The sequence below is a fragment of the Meleagris gallopavo genome, chromosome 12 (assembly GCF_905368555.1).
Source record: "Meleagris gallopavo chromosome 12, MGAL_WU_HG_1.1, whole genome shotgun sequence".
Lineage (NCBI taxonomy): Eukaryota > Metazoa > Chordata > Aves > Galliformes > Phasianidae > Meleagris > Meleagris gallopavo.
In genome coordinates, this window is record NC_139415.1 from 15447745 (window position 1) to 15472426 (window position 24682).

The 24682-nt window shown below is 36.5% G+C and overlaps 1 long non-coding RNA gene across 36 annotated transcripts in view; it reads left to right on the plus strand.

Moving 5' to 3' along the window:
- The window catches only part of LOC109369660 (uncharacterized), a 124724-nt gene that overhangs the window by 93321 nt on the left and 6721 nt on the right, over positions 1 to 24682 (plus strand). For 20 of the 36 annotated variants that reach the window (XR_014885851.1, XR_014885878.1, XR_014885852.1 and 17 more), the window contains 6 exons: positions 3037 to 3422; positions 3809 to 3943; positions 4978 to 5062; positions 5807 to 5961; positions 17228 to 21354; positions 22065 to 24544. This is a non-coding gene — a long non-coding RNA (uncharacterized LOC109369660). Of the gene's footprint in view, positions 1 to 3036; positions 3423 to 3808; positions 3944 to 4977; positions 5063 to 5806; positions 5962 to 17227; positions 21355 to 22064; positions 24545 to 24682 lie in introns of those variants that run through there. The other 16 variants (XR_014885847.1, XR_014885850.1, XR_014885848.1 and 13 more) reach the window with 15 other exon arrangements.

The window sequence follows — 24682 nt, forward strand, 5'->3', positions numbered from 1 at the left end:
GAATCCTTAAGAGGATAATTCTGATTGTATGCAGTAAAGACATACGGAAGTTTTGCAGTTGTCATTATAAGTGAAAGCCAGAATAGTCCGTCTCCATCCTGTATAGTATCTGCATCATTTTGTTTTATCTCCTAGCTGTGTGACACAGGTTTTGCAGACAGGACAGTTGTGTGCCCAGTCTGGTGGTAACCATAAACCTAATCCTTGAGCACAAGAGCTCGGCAGCCTTCCGCTTCCCATTACACAAGCAACTTAAGATACACCTTTGGGGCACTGACAGTGACCCAGATACATAAGGCTGCTCGCTGCCCAGCTGTACAGCTCACCTTCCTGACCCCTTGGTTTAAAAAAGCAAAGGATCAACCTGTCTACAAAGGAAACGGTAGCAAAGCATACATTGGTGTCAGGGCTATCATTATCATAATTGATGCTACTCAAGTAATTCAGACATTAAGCCTGTAATCTGTGCTGCTGTTTTTATCTGCTTCACTTAAAAGTTACAAGGCCAACATTCACTGAAACCAGTGGAGATTCATCTTGCTCATTTACATTTGGCCCACTGAGTACAGGATAAAATCTTGCCAAATTCTTCGAAAGCTTCTATTTGCAATATGACTTCCAAAATAATTAACCCTGCAAGCAGGATTTAGCAAACTTGTGTTTGGTACGTGAAAGGAATAATACCTGAAACATCTTTGTTATGCTCAGCCTTTTATGACTCAGACTTTAATGCTTGCAATAAACATTAGCTTTCCTAATAAAAACTCTAGTATTTCAGAGCTGGCACACAGTATGTTAACTGCATCTGGTGTCAACTGGAGATAATTAATATTTTTATAGGTGTCTTCCATCCACTGTAGTTTAAATAGGAGTATTGTAGGGTGCTTACATCAAAGCTGGAGGCAATTGAGAGCAGTAGCTTGCTTTCTAGGATGAACTGATAGCAAGTAGACCAATTTTTATAGGATTGTAAAAGCTAAATGTGGCCATGGTTCATGCAGAGAAGCACTTTTTCCTTGTAGCTCTCACAATTCAGTGCTAATGCTCATGGCTTGTTTGCTGCAAGGAAACTGGAGAGATAGACAGAGGGACAGCAGACAGATAAACTGACAAATAGCTATGCCTATACTTAGACAAAGCACACAGTGACCCAGACAAACCACACTTTTTTTCTCTCTTTCTAAAGGCTTTAAAAATGTGCTCTATCAAGCATTTACTTGTGGCACAGATAAGATTTATCTTACAAGACTGGGCTAAAATTAAAAAGAGAGATGAAATAGCACAAGTGGTGCTAATATGTGTTTTGAAGCGTACCAATCGGCCTAGTGCAATGTCACAGCCCTGGGCTACATTTGCAAGTGGTCGAGCATCTCCTTTTTAAAAGGTTAACCTACAAAGAGCACACAAGCCCCTCTCTATGAATATGGGCAAACACCCAGGGAGCTCTGCAACAATAAGAAAATAATGACATCAACCTGACCATGCTTAAGTACATAACATGCTGAAGGTTCACGGTTGTGTGGCCTGGAACAATAAAGGAAAAATAAAGAAGCCTGCTTGGTAGGCCCCAGCTGTTATTAGCCATGCTGTGAGATCAAGGGAAGGTATGATATGGGCTGCCATTTCAATTGAGTCCAGGTTAATCTCTCAATTTGTGGAAAAGAAAAACTAAAAAAAAAAAAAAAAAAAAAAGCAGGAGAGAAAGCGGTTTTCACTCCACAGTGCTACATATGGGACAAATAACAATATCCCTATTTACATAATCTGTATTTAACCCTTTCCTAATAGAGACTTAATTTCCTAAGAGTCACAAACTGCAGATTTAATTTCCCTTCCCAACTGAAATGAAATATCAAACCTCTGTTAACTGTTTCTCATTGGTGCTGCTGACGTTTGCGTCTGACATCAAATGCTGCCACTGTTTGCCTGGGGGGAATGCTGGTTGCTGCAGGAGGATCAGAAATGGCTATAAGTAGCTATGAATGCCACTGGCTTTCTGTCATTGATCTGTTTCTAGTACTGAGTAAATCATTTAAAATTTGTGCTATCATTTACAGACGTGAAGCACGGCAAATAACGCTAAGCGCTCTCACCAGTTCTTTCAATTAATGTATTGCATTTCTTGAGTGAAACGCTTTGTAAGTGAAAAATCGTCCTGCTTTAAAGAGGCAGTATTGTGCTAAGGCAGTGTGGTGACTCGATCTAATAGCTGCTCTCGACGTGTCAGAATCTGCATTGATGAGAGCAGGGAGGCACAGCCAGGCTTCTCGGAGGTCGTGCGTGAGCATCCCTCAGACTCAGGTCAAAGCAGGATCCTCCAGCAGGTCTGCTATGGAGAGCTGCTTTTCTGCAGGCATGAAAATTGAAATGGTACCTCTTCAGGGGTATAATATAATACATAATAATAGCACAGAGATACTGTATTATATCTGTTTAATTTGTAGCTTCTGATGTGCTTCACAGTCTACGAGGTTCCTTTGGGGAGATGCTTAACTTCTTCTGACTGCTGTTCTCTGCGACAGCCCTCTGGAATACGGGGAGATGATTTCTTCCCCAAGAGCAACCAAGCATGATCACAGAAGAAGAGGCAGGGGAAAAGGGAGTTTGCAACAAGGGCTGAGGCCGAGATACTCCAGGGGACAAGGAGCAGACAAGCCTCAGGCAGCGAGAGCACGGGGCTTCCAAGGGAGCCAGGGGACTGCGTGGAACTTGTCAAAATTTAGAAAGTCACTGAGTTGCTGATCTGAGAGCAAGCCGGGGGGATATGACCCACCTTATAAGGACACAGGAGGCAGGGAGAGAATGCACTAAATTTTGCATTCCATTTTTGTGTTCCTTAATCTTTCTGAGGTTTCTTTCATTTGAAAAAGTTATTCTTATATCTGGTTTAAGAACAACTGGAGTTTGCAAAGCTAAAGCTGTGTTCTTTATGTGCTTCCTTTGCAGGAAAAGGTGCAGGCAGAGTCATCTCAAAGCTCTGCTGATTCAACATTGGCAATATTAGTAACAGATAAAAAATGCGACTTTTTTTTCTAGATACCACAATGCTTTGGATAAGTAAAAATATGTGCATGAAGCTGATCCAGGGGCAACTAGCAACTCTGTGACAAAGGGGAAAACAATGTCCCTTAGAGATCCCAATAGCATGTCAGCCCCTACGCAATTATTTCTTGCTGGATTGCTCCTGTATCCTTTATGGTCAAAAGTTGATCCACCAGTAGTAGGTGTATTTATTTTTGTTTTCAGTGTATGTTTTGTTCTCAGTTGTGCTTATGCCTTAGATTCTTAAGATTTTACATCATAACACTTCATTGTTCATCCCTGACTTAATCAGATTTTAACTATTCTAACAACAGCAAAAAAAGTATGGAGAAATTACATTGATTTTTCTTGAAAAGTTTAAATACAACTGCATGAAGAAGGTGAGATTAAGACAAAAATGTCATTCTGTTCATATGTAAAACCTCTATAAGCTGTTGTATTATGGAAGACAGAAGTCTGATTAGAAACTCCTACATAAGTGATACTTCAAAACTAAGCATGTGTCCTTCACAAGCACAGGGAAACACCATCTAAAACTCTGACACAATGCAGATCCTACTCCATTATATACTTTTTTGTATATGTATGCATAAGCTTGTCCGAGTATATGTAAGAAATAGAAGTACGTTGTGGTGTTTGCTAGAGGTGCTTGTAAGCAAGATGTAAATATAAAATGTAACTTCTATTTCTAAAACTTGTTTATGAAAGGAAATACCTCAAATTCCTGCACAACCTAAACTAAAATTTCTTCTTATGCTCTGGCTAGAGTATGTGCTTTGGAATGGCAATGGAGGAAGCACTAATTCTACAACTGTTTCTCAAAATTCACTTACCAAAGCAAATTGACTTACTGAACAAACAGGGAACAGGAAGACTCATCCCTGTAGGGTATCTGGACAAGGTTGGTTTTATAGTGTTAATGTAACCATCCTTCTTGGGTTGTTTCTTTTTGAAGACTATGATGTTCTTTGAGAAAATCCTATTGATAACATGAAATAAAATTCATTGTAGTAAAGGCATTATACTGGTAGATCTACATATTCTTTGTATTTTGTATTGAAATAACATTTTTATTAATGGTCTTTTGTTACAAAGTGGAACTGGGCAGCATTTGTTTGGGACATTAAGGGTAGCCAATTATGCTTTAACGTTTTTAATGGAGATTCTTTAGCATATTCATTTTGCCTGAGATAAGGGCCTATAGTAGAACATAAAAAATCTTTGTATATATTTGTAGACAATTTTCCCTTTGTGTATTTTTTCTTTTCTTTTTCTTTTTTTTTTCTTGTGACTAAATAGTAAGGAACAAAGCACTTGGAAGCTGTTTAGTCCCAATTATTTTTCAGCGCTAGGTTAATTTGTTAAAAACATATTCATGACATTACAAGGCCAAACAGTGAAACCCTGGAGAGCAGTTAAATAAATAAATAAATAAATAAATAAATCCTCTCCTTAAGCTCCAGAGCACTATTTTTTTCAGAATTATTCAACCCACGTCCCAGATCTTCCTTCTCTAGTTTATATACTTGCCTTCTCTTTGGGTCCAGTAGTTAACTTCTTCACTGAACTGACAGAACCAACTTAATCTTGCTAGATTTATGCAACACTTTGAAGAAAGACTGTATTTAGTGCCTTGAGCTGTATGCGGTCTGTGGCTACTTTTCTTCTGCTAACCATTTTGTCTGTTCTTCAATACTTTAAATTCAAAACATTTCGGATTATAAATTTCCAGATGTGGAGACCAAATTTTCAGTGCATATATTCATAGCATGGAACATCATGGAGTCCTTGTGCTTGAATGAGTGCTACGTATTACCTGTAATGTAATAAAAGTAGCAGTAACAGGGATATCACATCCTAATTAATCATGATATTTTTTGCACAGATAAAAAAAAATCTATAACCTGCTCCTTTCCCACTCATTAACTCTTGTAGCAAGAAGATGTGGTCCCCAGAAATGTAGCTGCATTTGCTGCTGTGGAAACACGTCATGGCTTCCCTTACCTTTGCAATATAAGGAGTAAGTTCTGGACCTGTATTATAAACCCACGTACAGAGAATCATTACCAAGTACTACTTTTGTTCTTTTGGCAAAGCATTGCTAGCACACACTAAGTCATGACTTATTTTATTCACATCGCACTGAACAGCAGTGCAGCCAGGTGTTAAATAATAATAGAGGTATTTCAAATGCCTTGGCCGTTCACTTGGGAGAAGAATTCAATAGTTCAGATACTTACCTGGAGCCCACCCAAACCATCCTGCTCTGGAAAATGAACTAAAAAAAATATTGTAAAAAAATTGCCTTTATAAAACAATCCCTTTTTTCTGTTTTGTAAGATTCCTTAAGGGATAGAAGTTTGGGTACGTACATATGAACATATAATGTGTTATTTACTCAAAGGTTGTTAGGGTGCTAAGGATTCAGGATGTGATGACTTCTTATATTAATTTGCTTTGTATTTCCTATTCCCATTACGATCAGAAGTGCTGAGGGGGAGAATAACCATTAAATTAGCTTTTGAAAAAATCTATCAGAACCTAAGAAAATATATTTTACTGATTTTTAATAGTTTCTCAAATTAATTCTAATATTAATAAATTATTATATTTTTATGATACTATGCTTCTCATATATAGAAATATGTGATTTAAAAGGACTGCAAACTGAAATGGTAAATGTGTAAAGTGTAGTTGTTTTTGCACGCACAGTGTTTGTCAACAACAACAAACAGGTTTTTCTCTATCTTTTCTATATTATAAGGCTTTTGGCTGCACATGAAGGCAGAAGTTTTGGCTTCTCAGAACTTAAGAATATTAAGGTCCTGCAAGTAGAACACCCCACAGAACTTAAGAATATTAAGGTCCTGCAAGTAGAACACCCCAGATTTCGTCACTGCTGAAATCCATTGTCTACAGGTAGGAATTCTCCAGCAGGTGTGTTCGGAACAGAACTCAGATCTACAAAGTGCTAACTCAGTGATCTTCTGTATGCTTTTTCTTTAAATGAATTTCTGTTCACAATCAGTGGTGCTACCATGCTGAAATCCCTTGCCAATGGATTGTGAACAAAAATTTTTTGACGCAAGACTTTGTTCTGAAACATCCAGTTTATATATATGTGATATCATTGCATTTGTTTCCATAATAAACAGGACATTTCTTATTTCCCAGTTGGAAAAATTAATATTATGGAGGTGAGAATATGGTGATTATTTTTTTTTTCCAATTTTCTCCTTGGACTTTGTGTAAAAATAAGATACCGTTAGTGCTCTGGACAAGCATGAGACCACCAGCTAATTTTGCATAGCCCACTGAACAGTTAGATGGGAATTGCTCTTCAGGGTGTTCTCTTTGACAATAAACAGAAGCCTCAAGTCTGTGTTTGGCTGCAGTTCAAAAAAATTACTAAGGAATCCTACACACTTATGTATATAAATACAAGCAACTCCGCATTCCCATACAGTAAGCTTGCAACCACAGTTATTAACATTTTGAAATGAGTAAATGCAAATAAAATGACTGAGTAATACATGTTATGTTAAGATCAGCTATATGAAAAGCAAAAGGATTAAAAGTTAATTTCATCCTTTTTAATTCAAGGGACATATAAATGGCATTCTGGGTAGAGTCAACTCCTCTTTTATCAGTCCTTTGATGATGCTTTCTCACTGATTCAGTTGTTCAAATGCTACCTACATAATAAAATCCTGAGTTAATTTACTAAGATTTTACACCAGTGCAAATGAAAGAAGGGAAAGTGCTAAACAAGGCAATTAGCACTCTGTTTAGTGCACTCCCAAAATAAATGTAGGCAATTTACAATTTGGCAAATGGTGCTCTATCCGGATCCAAGTCATTTCTGCCTAAGGGGTTGGTGCAGTTCATTAGGGGTGAAGGGAAAGGGTCTTTGTTTTGCTTCACTTTTTAACTACATGTGTGTACTTATACACATACAAATACACACGTTGCTATTCAGGTCCGCCCCATCTTATAGCGCAGCAACAGATGTGACCTCTTCTGGGGTTATTAGGATTTCTGGTGGAAAAAATGTCAAGCTCTGTGCTCACACTGTCCACATCAATAACCTCATTTATGGTGATAATGCTCCTTCCAAAGTGAGGGATTCCAAAATTGGCAATTCACTGATAACCTCCGTTCTGACTTTCTTGCCATGATGGTTTTCTGTGTACTTACATGTTTGTTATCACTGGAGCTGTTCAGATCAGATCCTGGGAATGTCCTGAGTGAAATGATAAGATAAAGTACTCTGCAACTACAACTGACTCTCTTTTTAATTGACAGGAAGACTGCACTATGACTTCTATGTTTATTCTTGTAAGCTCCTTATTAATGCAAAAATAATAGCTGTTATTAATGCAGAGTCACAGCCAGCATTAATATTTAAGATGTAAGAATGAAGGAGGTTAAATATGTGTTTATATTAGTTTTAAACAAAGAGCTCTGCAAAACAGTTAAGGCAAGTAATGATGACCGTTCGCACAGAGAGTGTATGTGATGTGAAATACCTGGTGTGTTCTGGGATTTAAATACACATTCTTAGTGGAATAAAGATATTTAGTTTCCTGCACTGTCATGCAATTGACTCTCTGAGTTGCTACTGCTTCTTGAGAAACAGAACTGAGACTAAGAATCTAAACAAAATGTGTTATAATCTATGATATCAGGACTTTTATTTTTTCTTTATTCAGTGAGTAGGGCCCTTTTATATGATAGATCATAAGGTAAAAGCATTCTTTTGTGCCCTCTAGCTGCTGGTTGCACAAATGAAAGAAAGAGGGAGAAAACAACCCTGTGATTATTAAATTCTCCTCATCTTTAGGGTTAAGTACCCTGGCTAATAAAGATCTCTCATGAGGATAAAGTTTCTTTCTTGGCAATGTCACATCCATTTAAGTAAAAATCATTTGGATGCTTTCAGGGATTCAAGCTGTTACCTTTACATAAAGCATCTACACCAATTCTTTGTATTGTTTTTATCCTCTGAGAAGGCCTGACACTGCGTTTCTTGGTTAAGCAAACCTCCCACTGAGGGTAGGCTGTGGGATTGGGCCCTTTTGTGCTATAGAAAATTCTATTTCATAAGAAGGAAAAAAAAATCCTTATGAGTTCACGTAAAAATATAAGAACTACTTCTGATCATTAAACATGCTGTTTCAAACTGTGACAATTCAGCCTGATCTTGCACTGAGCAATCACTGAGTCTTTTGATTTCAGACTTGTTCACATCACGCTGGTGTCTGATCTGCATACCCTCATGTTCCAAACTGTTTCATTTTCTTTGCTTGCTTATTCTACTAATACCTTTCTTAAGACAAATAAGTTCCTGCATTTTTTCAGATTATAAATTATTGCTTTATTTTTTTTTTAATTATCTGAGAATTCTCAACACTTAAAATCTACCTTTTGTACTTAAACTATGAAAAACATGAATGGACTAAAACACCATTGGACTTCTCCTTGGATTCTATTGATGTATGTGTAGATTTGGGCTTATGTAGTCTTAAATCAGAACAAAAAGGGTCTGCTTTAGGCAATTAGAAGAACTTAGTAGCCTGTAAGCAGAGTTAAGCACTGGCATGGACTGGGACAAAGAGGCTGTGCTGCTGAAGGTTTTCAAGAAGAGGTTGGACAAAAATGTCAGGAGTAGTTCAGGATCTGATCCTGCCTTGAGGCTGCTGTGCAGTATAGATTGTCTCTCAGTTGTTCTCATTGTTTTTATGATTCAGTGCTCTTCCACATTCCAGGTAAAACTGATGCTTGATTTGCATTGCCATTCGTAGAGCAATTCCTTCCCCTAAGTGTTGTGCCTACATTTTGGAGGTGGTAAATGATATCCGTGCCCTTCCCCTCCCACTCTGTGGCAGAGAAGGAGGTTCATCAGCCTCCAGGCTGTCAGCAGGCTGTTCTCATCAGCTGTAGGCTTGGTTACATCTTCACCTTGCTCATGATCTGTTTAGGAGGGCATTTTTCTTGAACCTTCCTTAGTGTAAAAGGAAGAAGCCTTTGCTGAACTGTATGTAATGCAACAGCATTCAAAATACATTTGGATCCTACTCCCATCTCAGAGAAAAAAAAAAAAGAAAAAAAGGAAGAAGGGGAAAGCCTTTTCTCCTGTTATCCAACATTGGACATTTTTGTTATGTGCTTGTTATTTTATCAAAGTTATTGAGGCTGTATAGGAACACCTGGTATCTGTCTTTGTCCCTGTGATATGTAGGCATCTTTCCTATTCTTGTCTATGTGCTGAATAACACTAGGAACAGACCTTGCAAGATAAAGAGCAGGAGCATAACTTCTTAAGAAACTGTTCTGCTCTGCTTTGGATTTTCCCGATATTGTCAATTCTTTATTTTGAATACATTCTTTCCCCATTTAAGGGAAGAAGTATACTCCAAGCCAGTCCTGTGCTACAGCTTCTTTACCTTTGTCCGCCTAACTCAGCTGGTATTTAATTGGTCAGCAATAGGAGGGAAGTCTTCTTTGAGGTAATGAATATTGACTGTTTATGTTGAAATGTCACTGTGAAAAGAAAGCCCAGCACCAAAGAGGCGGAACTCAGTGTGAGAGTTTCAGACACAAAGGAGACACCAGCAAAGCACAGGCATTGAAAAGCAAAGCAACTGAAATTCAAAGAAAAGATGAAACAGAAATGGTCTACATGTGTGGGAATTCTAAGCTGCCAGTTGACAGGTGAAAAAGTCATTATTCCACCTGTTAGAACTAAGTGTAATTGCTTGTTTTTCCTAAAATAACACAGAGGCCATGACTCTTTTTTCTTTTTTCTTTTTCTTTTTTTAAATTTAAAATTCATTTAAGCTTATTTGCAAGTATTTTTCTTTTTCTTTCAAAGTAAGTGGATTAAACTCATTAGCCAATTTCTGTGCCTCCTGTAGGCAAGAAAAAAAAGGTAATGCATTTTACGTATTGCATTGGATGTTAGATAATCAAATCTTGTATTCAATCTTTTCTTTCATCAAGCAAGTTGAATAGCAACTTTAGAGTTCGACATGTAAGTTTATCATCCATTCTATAGCATCCATTGATTTAGAATGAATAAAGGCTCTTCTCCATAAAACAATCTTACCATCAATCCACTACATGATATATGGCCTGGAAGTTTTCACTGTTGCATAGAAGCTGTTCTTTGTTTCCAGATGCGTAATAAGGAACCACAGTGCTTGTATGAAATTGTGGTATATTTTAAGCCATTTCTTATCTAGATGGTATAGAGAAGCTAACCAGCAGATTTCTGGAGTCCATAAATAAGTTCAGTTCTTGAAACCACTCTTCTTTCACATCTGTCTCTTTTTTCTTTCTTTCTTTCTTTTTTTTTTTTCTTTCTGATGACCTCTTGGGAATTCTGCTGAATAGTTTTTGCAAAATTGACCCAGTGCTATGGAGCACAACCTTGAGTTGTTCCATTTTGTTCATCTGAGTCCTTTAATATTAAGATTTGATGCACAAAGAAATTATATTTTTGATATTAACACTGACTTTATTGCTTTTGGTAAAATCTTGCATTTCAACTAAGGACTGAGTTTATCATTTTTAGCCATCGACATTGTTAATTTTAAAAGATAGCCATCTTTTATCATTCATAGATGCCCTCCTATTTGGCTTTATATTTTAGATCAGTGAATTCCACTAAGAATCTTAGGAAAAACCAATACTGAATAAATGAAAGCTCTTATAAGTCAGTGTTGCTGAAACAAAATATACTGCAAACACATTTCTGCTTCTTCTATGAAAAACTGCTGAAAAACTTAAATCAGAGCAGCTGAAATGTACCTTATATTATTATTTTTTTTTTTCAAGCAGATATGAAGATTGCATGAATGATGAATTGTTTCAGATATCTCCATATAATTATTTTCAAATCTCCATCTTAGTTTTGGCACTTAAAATACTCATGTGGTGTTTTTAAAATGTTCCCTGAATCAGACAAGCACTTGAAGCCAGTAGGCTTTTGTTTTTTATTTTCTTTTGGTGAATCATTGAACAATTTCTGCTTAGCCTCAATCTGGGCCCATTCATACAATGTCTCCATCTGAAACATCCTGAAGCCCTGCAAACAGTGAGTTGTTTGAAATAGAAGAGTGTCACCATGACCTGGTCTGTAAACAATGCGTTATTAAATGAATTAAATATGTAAAAAAAAAATCTGCATTGAGATCAGCTAAATTTTGTTGTCAGTGCTGTAAGGTCAGCAAAGGCTTTGAAAGTTAATGCCTTCCACAGCTACTTCTCAGCATGAGGGCTGCCATCTCCCACAAACATGGTGATGATCAGGGAGAGCTGATCGCCTTTCAGGTGACAAAAGTGCCTGAATGTGTTTGGTAGTTGTGCGTAATTTTTTTTTCCATGAACATCCAATGATTTTAAGAAACTTTATGTAAGTCTGAAGAGCAAGCTGCTTTTCGCTCATACTGAAAAAAAGCCCTTGTATTAACTGAGGCTCTTAATTGGCTCTCTTGTACATTAAAAATATATATGTATGTGTGGTCTGTTCAAACTCGAACTTAGTGGCAAATGAATTTTTACAACCTGAAATGCTGTAGCTCAACGTACAAATCAGATACTTTTGTGTGAATCTCCAGCTTAGAGCAATGACTGGGATATGCTAAAATCCCTTGTGTTCTCCTGGCTGTTTATTCTTCTTTGTTTCTTCTTTTTCTTTTCTTTTTCAACATATTCTTACATTTTTACTGTTGTCCTTTTAAATGTTTTTGAACTGTTCATATTAAGGTCCTCAAAATGCAACCCTCTCCAACAAATGTTTATTTTATACCTTGCTGAATCATTCCAAAATACTTAATTTAGACTTATATTACTTTGTTTTGACTGTGTATCTCTACACAACTAGGAGACAACATCTTTAGTCACAATTCTGTGTTATGTTTGAACTCTAACCTGTGACATTCACCTAGCTCGATCTAACAAGCTTTGTGCTCCCTGTCCAAATAAAGAGTGATACTTCTTCATTAGCAAGATCAGTTTCACCTTTAAAAACCCTTTGCTTCCCGTTTGCATTAAGCTAGATTGAGATGTCTTGGGTCATGATGACATTTCGGGAGTATTCAGTAGCAAAAGAGGAAGTCATTACATCTGCAGTTCACCTGCAAAGAAGATGTCATTAAAAGAGGAAGCAAAATGAACCCCTGTCAACTTGTTAGGGCCCAAAAGGTAATTCTGCCATCATATATGGTACGGAATATGATACAGATTCCTATTATTACTGACACCAGATAACTTGCTGGTGTAAAAGGTTCTCTTTTCCAGAAAAGTTCAGGTGATACTAAATTTATTAATGTGTCAGTTTGAGGAGACGTGATGTCATTTCTGTTGTCTGCAGAGATGAAAACTAGTCTCCTTGCTCCTGTCTACACAATATCATCTTAATTTCTTTTACTGTGCACCTTGTTGCCATCTGTGGAGAGGAGAGCAAGGGATGAGGGTGAAATGTCAGGAGAGATGACTTTTTCAAAAGACCCGCTGCAATTTGACATTTATCATTTTAACCTGCCTTTTTCCAAAACAAAAACTTATTTCTCGTGAGTAGTTGGTCTGATCCTGTCAGGAGGCCACTCATTTGAGTAGAAGCTTTACCTGACCTTATATGCTTACAGAATTGCAATTTTGTTCTTTTCTAATATTCCTCAATTCCAAAAATATACCTAGAAGCACAGGTTATTTGCTTTTCTACTTGATATAAAATCCAACAACCACTTTCCAACTCCAGTGTGATTGGAAAGGTACTTGAGATTTTCAGCCTATAGAGAGGCATGTGATACTTATAGAGACATACTGGTACCAGGTTTGAGTGGGTAAAAGTTTGTCATGCATGTAATTTCAAGTAACATGTCTGTTTTTTGAAACTAAAATTGATCATGAAAGATCCTACTTGTAGAAACAAGCTGAAATGTTTGTCCATTTTTAACAAACAGCTGAATAGTTTTTCAGTTGTATTACATAAGAACACTTTCACCCTGAAGCATTTTCTCTACCTTATGGACCTGGAGATCCGAAGTAGCTGAAGAAACGAATATGAACGTTGTTAATGTAATGGTTATTACTTAAAAATGAGTCCAATGAATGCAATCTGGCTTATGCAATCTGTTTGTTTTGAGGTTTTGAGTATTGTAGTAACAGGAAATATTTCTTTCACTTCCAAGGTGTCACATGCTGGTTCTCTGCAACACATTCCAGTACGAGTAGTGTAACAACTCATCTGATACTGATCTTAATGGATTTTTGAACTCTAATATCTTAGATTTGAACTACGTGTACTTCAATTGATGATCTGAGCATTCCATAAATACCAGAACTAGCATGTTTACTGCCCTGTAGTTGATTGATATCTCATAATGAAGAAAGCACCTGGAAAAATGATAAAGGAAAGTCACTAATTGGTTTAACTTAGGTCGGCCACTTCATATTTTATAAATGAAGAAACTTTTAAAGAATTGCTGCCAGAAGCCATCTGCTAACTATATAAAAATGAATGATAATCATCAGGTTCTACATGTCGTTTACAGAAAGTACCAGAAAAAAAAAAATACAGCTGGTTTCTTCGAAGTAAGAGCAATGTAAGAACTCAAATTTAAAGCCCTAATAATTGTCAATGTAATATAAAGTGTTAATCAGCCTGGTATATACAAACCTGTCAGCAGCTCTGGATCTCTTCACTATATATCAGAGAGACTACTTGTGGTCACTTTTAAGAGCTGCCAGTAGAATTTACAATACTAAATTATGATTTATTATTTCTTCCAGGACATCTGAGGTTTTTGTTCCCAGTTTTGCTTCCCTCTCTGTCAACTGTTTTCCAGCAAAGACAGTATCAGGCTATGAAATGTCCTGAATGTGTGCATTTCTCTTGTATTGTGCATATTTTTGCAAGTAATTAAACTTTTGCTTCTTGTCTTTTCTAACCCTCTTAGTAACCTATTAAACAACTCTCAAGGGAAAATGAGACAATCAGGAAAGAGACAGCCATAATGCTAAAACAAAACCCATAGAAACAAAATTATAAAGGGGAAAAACCCACACTTCAGCAGTGCAAATAGAACTTTGGCACTCACTCGTGTAAAGACATACGCTATGTTTTAATTGATTTACCTTGCAATTCTATTGAATCTGAAAGGCTATCATGTGCATAAAATATGTGGGAATACTTCCAGCTATGTTTAAATGTGAGGAAAAGCACATGAGGATACCAGTAGGGAGATTCTTGGTATGTTTTAAGTGAAAATAAAAATAATATATTGTAGACAGAAAATAATGTCTTGTAGAAAATCTATACACTACTTCGTTGAAATAAATGCCAGAAACCACATCTTTCCAATTACAGAGGCTCATACAGTTCACCCTGTTAGCATATCAGTCCTGAGAAAATTAAACTTCCTTCACCATGAAGAGATACTTTCTCCTGTGTTAGCAATGCTCTGCATGGTTGTATTGCATGCAGCAGGCATAGTTTACTCTGAACAATTTAGGTTAAGCAATGCTGGAAGTTTTGTCAGAGTGATAAAGGAGAATTACATTGCACCCATGTATGGTAGACAATGCATGGACAACACGTAATATTCTCTGTGGGTAAAGTTCACTTCTGGGCAGAAAGCCAACAAAAGGCTCATGCACCACTTAAGTCCCACTTAAACGCTATTTCGAAGGCTTAATAGTACATAGGCCATGTTCTGGCCTCTTGCCCAGGACTGAATTTTACCACGTTAGCATCTCCTCTCTCTGCATGCGCAGGAGGCGAAAGGGCAAAGCTTTTGTGCTGGGCAGTGAACTGATTTCTGGAAGACAATATCAGTATTCTTTATTCGAAGGAAACAACAAATCCATGGAACAACATCTCTCCTGGTTTAAGGCTAATCCACATTCCCTTTGTACCAACAGTTCTGTCCTGCAAAGCTGGAATTTACCTAACTATTGATAACACAGCTGCTATTGATATCTCTCTGTGGCTGTCCTGCACTGTTAAAGATCTTCTGCTGTCCTTTTCCAAGCTTGGATTAATTTTGCCTCAGTGGTGACCATTAAGAGAATTAGAAACTTTTCCCTGTGTTGTTTTAAAGATTTCTGAGCTTACTGTGCTTGTCTGTCCTGTAATCTAGAGGGAAAAAGATAATGCTGTAAAAGTGTTTTCCATTTCAAGAGCTCTCTATATGCAACAATATCAAGAAAGTATTTCTGATTATCATTAGCTTACAGTACTTTGTATTTTCACCTTGTATATTGTAGAATTCTCTACAGGACTAGGGGCTCATAGTACTGTTTACTCACAGATGGTATGGGAGGAGCCCCTGAAGTACAAGACATAATCTTAAAGATGAACATGGGCAGTCCTTGTCTTAAAACATAAGCTTTTTTGATGTTCCTCTTATAATTAATGAAATTAATTGTATTGAATTAATGAAAGTTAAACATGCAAAAGTATTCTGGGATATGGCTGTTTGTGAATGGATATCTACCTGTACTGATTAAGTAGACTGGAAATCTGATATCAGCTTTTTTAACTGTGTATTCCTAATTAGCAAGCAGTACATAAAGCAAAATAAGTATACAGCACTCTTTAATAAATACTTGCTCTTCATTTTTTAAATGGAATTCTTTACAGATTTACTTAGAATATCCTTTAGAGAGTATTTAAAAGACAGAAGCTTATGCCCATTAAAAACAGAACTTCTTTCTGAAAACTGACTTTGTGTCACCAAAATACTTTTGAGGTTCCAAAAATATTTTGACACATTTTATGTTTCAATCTTTATAAACGGATTTTTTTTTTTGTACATATTCTTATTGTGTTTTCATTTCCAGAATTGTTTTTAATTAAAAAAAGACTGTTTTGTTACAGTGGATGATTTCAACCCACAAAATATCCTATTGTGCTTGCTATCAAAACAAACAGGTGCACACAGCAGCACGCACGGTATGCAGTGCAATTGAGCAAACAGTTAATGTGAAGATTTAAGCCCAACTGAACAATGTGAGTTCAAGTGATATGAACTGAAGCCAAGTATTCTGGATGAAGGGCTCAGTTCTGAGGGGCTCTGGTGGGGAACCCAGAACCTGCTGATCTTTGTGGGAATTGTGGGTACTTTATACCTTACAAGATTTGACAGGATTAGTTTCTCAGTTTGAAATATCTGTGAATTTTTATCAATAGCAGAGCTAGTTTCCTCTTGAAACGCCATGCTCCCTCCTGCCCACACACGAAAAACTCTTTCTGTTCAGATCTTTGTGCAGGTTTCATAAGATAGGAATATACAGAAACTAAGTATGCTAGAAGTCAAGTAAAGCATGACTAGAAGTTAAAGAAAGGTCTGTGTGAAGTTTCCAGACGTCTCAAGTTCCTGTGTAGTTGGCCTTTAAGGATGAAGTAATTAATTTTTAAAGCTAACTTACTCAGTTTGGAATTTTCATGGATAAAACACACTTTATAGCAATTGTATTATTTCCTTACCACAGATTCGGAGTTGTAAGTGTAGGGAAATAAATCGAACAAAACAATGATATAGTAAAATTCTCCTCACTAAAAGGCAAACCAACCTGTCCTTTCCTGACAGTGTGCTGTGTGCCTGTCTATGAATATTTCATTAATGCTGGGCTGGGGCCACTGGTTCAGTTCAGACTCCCAATTAGCACTCTGCACCCAACTGTCTGTTGTTATCTCTTTTTATTCTGCTGTGATGTCTTCATTTACCTCAATGGATGATTCCTTTAAGTCTCACCCTTCCTACCCTTTTTCTTTGTTTCACGATACTTTGATCCCTGTAAGCTTCACATCCTCCTCATCCTGCAGTGGAAAGAGTCCCTTGTCAGGTGTCCCTGGAAACTCTGGGGAAGGAGTTCACTGTTTTTGCCTCGTTGTCCCATGGACATCCTAACTAACAGCTGGAAATATTTTCCTAACCTCATCTGTGATGTTACTTCTTTTATTGGCCAAATACCTTGATTTCTCAAATGGCTGAGCAGTCCCTCCATCAACTATTCCTTTCCATCTTCTCTACAAAAATAATAATTACATACTGTTCTGGCTCTAATCTAGATTTTAATCTCCTTTAGATAGCGAGGAGCTATATTTGTTCTGAAGAAGGCTATGCACATCCATAGCACAATTTCTATTAATAATATCAATTTATTCTTTTCATAGAAGATTGTGGACACAGCAAAAGATGAGTTTCCCAGGCTCTGGAGATGCAGGATGTGGTGTTTGGTAATACTGAGCTGTTTCGTGTATTTTTGATGTGAAACTACAAGCAAGAGTTCTTAAATATTAAGATTATTTGAATCTCTACAACTCAGCGCTTTGTCAGGAAATGCCAACACTGCATGTTGAAGTGGCACTGGAAGGTGAGAGGCACTTTCCAGGATGAAATTCCTAAACATTATTTATTCCAAGTTGGCATTTGGTGGTCACATGCTTCTGCTTGCTAAAATAGCTAACCATCAAAACATAGTTACTGTCTTGAACAAGAAAATGGCCGCTACGCCATTTGCTTCTGATAAGAAGATGACTACTCAGTATGTGCAGTCTAATTATGGGTGGCAATTATAAAACTTTATGTGCACCTGACCTAGTACAGTTTTGGAGAACAGGTGATTTTTCAGTTTTGTTTCTGTTTTCATTAATTTCTATTTATATTATCTGAGAAAAATCTTATGTTCTATGAATATATATATATTTAGACATTAAGTGTAAAATATCTTCATCTACTATCTTGATATAGAATGCAATGAATTTCTGTAAAAGGGAGTAATGAAGAACGTGTGTTACTTTTCCTTGGAAAGCTCTATTAAGAGTTATAAGCTTTACTACATAAACTTAATCTCATGGACACCTTGTGAATAATTCTCCGTGGACTAGTTCCTTCTGGATTCTTGCTTTTATTTCCAGTAGTCAAAGTATTAATAGGGTTAAAGGTGCTGGCATGGTGAATTTATTGTTGACATCTCACAGTCCGTTAAAGCAAGATCACTAATGGCTGACCTTGAGGCTCGACCATTCCAGACTCTGGAAGATCAAGTCTCAGACCCCTCCTGCAAGTGCTCTGACCTCTCCATTCTTCCCCTTTATGGCCTAACCTTTAACTCACTGATCTTTGACCAAATTATTAAGCAAACACCTGCTTAGGTCTCTGACCAAGGACTGTAGACCAGAAGAGCCACCATAATTTCATGTGAATTAGCTTTAATAATAGCAATACCAGCCTAAGGAGAAAATCAGAGGGTAGGTTTACAGTAAATAATCATGCTGCTGAAGAGCACACACAGAACGGACCCTTCAGCAGCTCTTACCTACAGTAAATCAATGCTAATCTATTTGACTGTGATAATAAAGGCTCGTCAGCAGATATAGTTTCTTTATATGACTTGACTAGGACAATGACTAGGTAAAATTTATTTCCTTTTACTAAAGCAAGACAAAGATTAAAATTAATCCTTTGATGCCAGGGATTTCCCATTTGTAATAATGCACGTACTGCATTAGTGTTCAACACAGTTACTAAGAGGAACTGTAACAGAAATAAAGGCTGCAAAAATCTCTGATGATTTCAAATGTTAAGCCTGTGTAATTTTATCTGAATTACACATGGAATAAGTGGTTTGATTTTCCCCAGATTTTGTGCATTTCTTGGTCTTTTTTCAGTCCATGCTGAATGATTTTATAAATCTGCATCATCTGCTACTCAAACTTGAGTTGCTCTAGCATATGTGATTCTGTGATTTTTTTAGTCTTTAATTACAAGAAACAGTAGAATCTGAGTTATATAATATATCAGACTACATCAGTATAGTTTACTAAGTAGATATTTTTAATTTATTAGAACAAAGTTATGAACGCTTGCTTTCTCATAGCTGATTTTCTCTGATAGTAGCAATGTGTGCATGCAGTAGCTTCATGTGTATGTCTGTGGAGGCATTCTACACCAGCAAGAGAGGCACTGGCAAGTGTAAGTGTTATGGTGCTATGCAAAATCTATCTTTTAAATCTAGCCTTTGAAAAGGATTACGAAGATAGTTTATTGTTATAAGGAATAGCTTTCAACCTCACTGCTGCTAATAAGAGAGGGTAATTAGATAAATTGGATGAGGTTTGGCTATAATATTAAGAACAGCTGAGGTGCCACTGCTTGAAGTTAGTGCATGCCACATGACAAAAAACACTGAATACGTACATCTCCAAATACATGAATCAATTATGTGTTACCAACTTTAAAAGCCAGTGTTAGTACCAATCTGCAGTCCATTGGAGTTTATCTTTCATTTTGCTGACTTATGTGCAGTTGTGTCAGGTCTATATTTTCTCATGTATATAAAATGAATACAGAAAAATTCCACTCTGTTAATTTTGAATGTGCACTTACACGCTTTTTACAATATGAAGATGAAAATATCCCTGATATAAATAATGCTTTCAAAATTAAATGGTAGCAATATTGTAACAATATCAATTAAATGGTATTTATTTTCTGTTCACTTGAATGGTTCTTTTAACATTGCTCTGTGCTCTTTTGATCTCTTTTCCAGGATATTGGCTGTCCTTCCTGAAGATATAGTTATATTTTCATTAGTAGAATAAAGTCTAGCTAACAATGTTGTGAATGAAATTAAGGGCAACTTAATATAAACTGTGTTCCCATCTGATGGCTGTAAAACAATATTAAATGTTTATTTGATCAATACACACTGTTTCCCATGTACAATATTGTTCAGATGGAATTTCCAAGTTTAAACTGATTTACATAGATTATTATTTTCCATTCCCTGACTTGATTACTTGTAAACTTAAACCTGGTTCAGCTGGCTAGATAATGTCATCAGCTATGTGCATTTATATACTTCAAAACCCTGTATAGAGGTTTTTGCACTCAGAAAAAGCTTCCAAAATCTTTACTGGCGGTCTAGAAAAATGTTACTTGGACAACTGGGAGAGTACTGCACGGAATCTGCATTGGCTGGTACACTACATCCTTATGCAAAGTTGGTGGCTTCTTTTCTGAATTAAGAGACGGAATGACATGGTGAGGTATTGGTTTGAGAGAGGAGGTAAGTTAAAAGATAATCAATAACAATAAAAGTTACAAAGCAAAGACTGTAAACAGTAAATGGATTTTAAAATGATGTCTATTTGAATGCTCTCGCTTTACACAGCCATTAATTAGTGAAACACAAGTCTAGGTGACTACAACACAACAGAGATGTTCAGTTAAATGCATTTCCTACCTCTTTTCCTATCTGTCAATATAAAAGGTCAATTTTTGCCCAGATTTACACAAATGCATCATCACTGAACTCATTTGCTGCCCTGAGTCATACCAGGCATTTCCAAAGATAATGAATTTTTCTGTTTCATGAAAAAATACAGATAGCCAAGACCTTGATTGAAAGCCCATTAGAATCAGTGCAAGTCTTACCTTTGACTACAGTGAGCTTTTAATCAAACCTTGTATAGTTGTGAAATATCCATAAGGTATGGATCACATCAATCTATACTGTGATACATTAATATTTTATTAATATAATACAAGTTCACATTTTTTGTTGTGTGTTTAGCAGAAAATGATGTTAAAAGTGCTAAAGATGGATCAAGTTTGGGTCATAGTCATGTTGGAAGTCATACAAATATGAAGAAAATGTAATTATATAAAGCTTTAGCATATTATAGCATTTTTTTCATAATTGGTGGCAACCTCTCCTTGTTTAGAAATAAGGGGTAATTTAACAATATAAATATCAATTAAGTTATGACAATATATGAGATCATGACTCATTTTTAATATAGATGTGGAGAAACTTTACTGCCATGCAGTTTCAATTCTTGGCTGCTTATATCCTACTGATTCACCAAGCAGTTAAATAATAATACCTTTTGGTGTGTGTATGTATGTTGGGGATGGTGTTAAATAAAGGTTTTTTTACAATAACATAAGAAAACAAATTTGTTTTTCCCTTTGTTCATAGCTGCTCCTAGTGGTTAAAATTTGCATTCTTTTGACTGTAAGCTTAGAAAACATTTTAAATGTAGCATTATAGAGCAAGGAAATATAATGTGATTTTATTTGATGAATGAACTAAGTTGTGTTTATTGATTATTCAAGGAAAGAATTATTTTAAAATATCATTTCAGGTAACGTCAAAGGCAAAGAAAGTGCTCTGGCATATGTAAGATGAAAAAAAAAAAGAGGGTATTCCTGAAAGAAGAATGCACATCAGTCAAAGGCATCAATAAATAAAGCTCTTTTTCATATGTAAATGGGAATTTATAAAGTAAAGAAGGTATTGTTTTATAAATAGTGAGATAATATTCTTGAAAAAGGTTACCAGTGATTACATAAGTTATCTCTTCCATAAAGAAATTTAGAGCTCATAGTTGCTCTTTTCATTAAAAAGGCTTTTCATCTAGTCTCATGCAGAAAGCCAAGCTCTGCATTTTAATTAGAGATAATAAATAATTATATCACTTAGGAAACTGAAGCTATTAAAGTCTTTTTGTGATGCTGTATAGCTATAAATCTCTCTAAATATATAGGTCTATACATTCAGCTTTTGATTCACAGATCATATTAAAGTAGATAATATAATAGCTACATAAATATGAGCAGTATTCAGGGCTTTTTAACAAAGGGTAGAATACCTTTATGTACTTGCAGCACAATAAAGCGTCTTAAACTCAGACCAGCCAGGCCAAAATATGAAGTGGTCTCGCTATAGATGCAAATAAAGACCATAGGAAACCCTTCCCTCAAAAAATTATAAATAAATAATTATTGTTATTGTTTTAAAATGCAGCAAGGAAATGTCAGGTGACTGGTTTTAATAGGGAATTTTGTTCCCCTGGATGTGAGCAAGTTTGAATGAAGTCCTCCGAGAGGAAGAGAATGGTATTGGTTTTAAGCAGCTCTACATCACCTCTTAAGGAAGCGTTGAAACCTTCTCTTTCATTTGATCTTCTGATTCCAAGTTCTTTTTTTTATTATCACACACAGGAGCATCTTCTCTGCATGAAATTAGTGAGCCAGAGTCAAGGGCAGAAAAAAAACAGAGACAGACAGACTTCCTCAACTTATACACCCCACAGGGACCAGCTGACGTTGAAAAAGCAAAGAAGTGAGCCATTAAAGTACGGTTTGGGATTGACACTGACCTAGGCCTGCCATCCAGCATTGTCCTGCCATCTGCACAGACATGAACTTTGCCTCTAAAATTTGGCTTCTCAATTAACATGTCCAGCTGGGGGGAGAATTCCGTCATTTGCCTAATATCATTATTGCCACTGCTCTGACATATTAATATTAAAAATATATGTGAACAGATCAAGGATTTGCCTAAGCACTTCTCTTTTTATTTCACATAATAGTTAGGAGGTGAAAGAAGACACAATATAATTTGAAAACCATAACCCTGATCAGGCAGTGATTGGTACACAGCTAGAGCTCACATTTAAAAACATTTTCATTATTAGCAGGGCCTGTCAAATTCAATTCTTTTTTTTTTTTTCTTCCATTGTTCATGTAGATGCAAGGTTATGTGATTTTTTTATGTGAGGTTTCAGTAAACAGAATAGAAGAGAGATCTTACTGTGGCATGTGCAGAATAGACATTTTAAGGTGATATTTTTGCAAGTGGACATTCTTTTTTAACTGGTGATTTTTTTCAAAGCTAGGCATAGCAGAGGCTTTGGTTGCGTCTTTATGGTATGTTGAAACCACTGAGTTATCTGGAAACTGGATTAGACTTTAGGATAATGAACCAAATGTTACATATTGGGAGTCAGGGAGGCTGAAGAAACAAGTTTATAAAGCTTGGCACAATGCTGCTCCTTCAGAGCTCAAAAGATGCATTAAAAGGTTAACTAATAATAACATTATATTTATTTCCAGGCCCCACTGGAGATAATAACACATGTTCTGTAGCCTCTCCAAGAGTATGCAGCTAACATGAAAAAGTGACCTTGGAAAATATTTGTGTTCTGCCTGCCTCCCAGTTCTAGGCTGGTTTCAGCCATGAGCCTACAAGTGTGTATGTACTTGCTTACTTTTTATACTTATGAGTAATCACACTGAGCTCAACAACTTGGGGGAAAACTAAATGTATCAGTAAGTGAATACATCTCTGTAAAATCCACAAGCTCCTTTGAAAATCACTCACTTAGCGTGTTTGTAAGTGGTGGGAATTTTCAGAAGCAACCAAGCTGCTCAGGCATACAAATAACCATGGTTTTTTGTCAGCTTCTGTGCTACCTAACTCTTATAGGCACTTCTGAAAAAAACAAACCAAACTGACCCACAAACTATTCCTCTCACCATCATGCAAAGGTTTTCTCAGGTGTTTCCTCATGACTCCTAAAGCCAGGGGTAGTTCCCTGCTGTAATGAGGCCTTTAGGAGCTAGATGAAACACTGCAGATTTTCAGATACTAATGAGAATCTTTGTATTGAATTTAATTTTTACTGCCCTTAAATCAGTACAAAACATAGAAGGTAGAAAAGAACTGAGACTTCCATCAACAAGAGGTTCTGGAGATTAAATGCTATCATATACTTTTATCATAAGAAAATACTGCCAAGCAAATGCCTTTAGATAATCTGTAGAGAGCAGAAATTCAGCACTGTGATTTTTCCAAGCTCTTGGAACTTCAGTGTGCTGCTGAGCCCATCGAGTCAAAGACTGTAAGGAAATGGGAACAGCTGATAAACACGTGACATGTTCCCAACAAGGTATTTTGCATCTGCGGAGTGTTTGTGTGCCTTCTTGTGACTTGAAATGCTACAAGTCTTTCAAACTGCCTTTATATCTTGCTTTAAACATGGTTTTGCTGATGGATCCAACCTTGTCCTCTTGAAGAAGTTGTAAGATAGACCAATGGTAACATGGCTGAGTGATCTGCTGCTGGTATGGAAGTATCTTTGGGAGGGAGGACCTCATTTTTTCACAGGTATGCAAGCTGGGGATGTCCTCAGACACTACTATCATCTCCTCCATGATTATTTTCCCTTCTCCATGAGAACAATTTTACCAGAAATGCGCCAAGTTTGGTTTTACAGCATTTGCAGCTCTTTTCTCCCTCCAGTGTTGTTTCTCTTTGGGAGGTAGATGATATCCTTCTGTTTCTGGGTTTATTCCCTCTTGTGAAAAATAAATCTGCTTTCAGAAATGCTTCACTTTCCTGCAAGCTCTTCTGTTTTCTTTCTTATGCCCAAAGGCACTCTGAGCTGAGTTGATTTAAGTGTTTTGAAGGAGGACATTGGAGATGCTGATATATAATATAACTCTAAGGCACCTTTGTAAACATATGCTAAAAATGGATTATGGCTTTTATTCTTTATTCACACTTCATCTTTCCAAATGGCTGATTACAATTTTCATCTGTTTATTCCAGTATCATGTAGGCAAGAGGAAGAAATGTGGATCCTGTTTCTGCTCCCAGCTTCTACTGGTTATAATGTGGTTCCACTCACACTATTAAGGTCTGTATTTCAGAACTATCCAAGAGTTAGTCTGGGTTTTGATGCCCAGACTGATATGTCAGAGAGTTTGAGCATCATTAAATGTAAGTGAAGCTGAGGGAATGCAGGACTTCTGAAGTCGCTCTGTCTCTATTATAA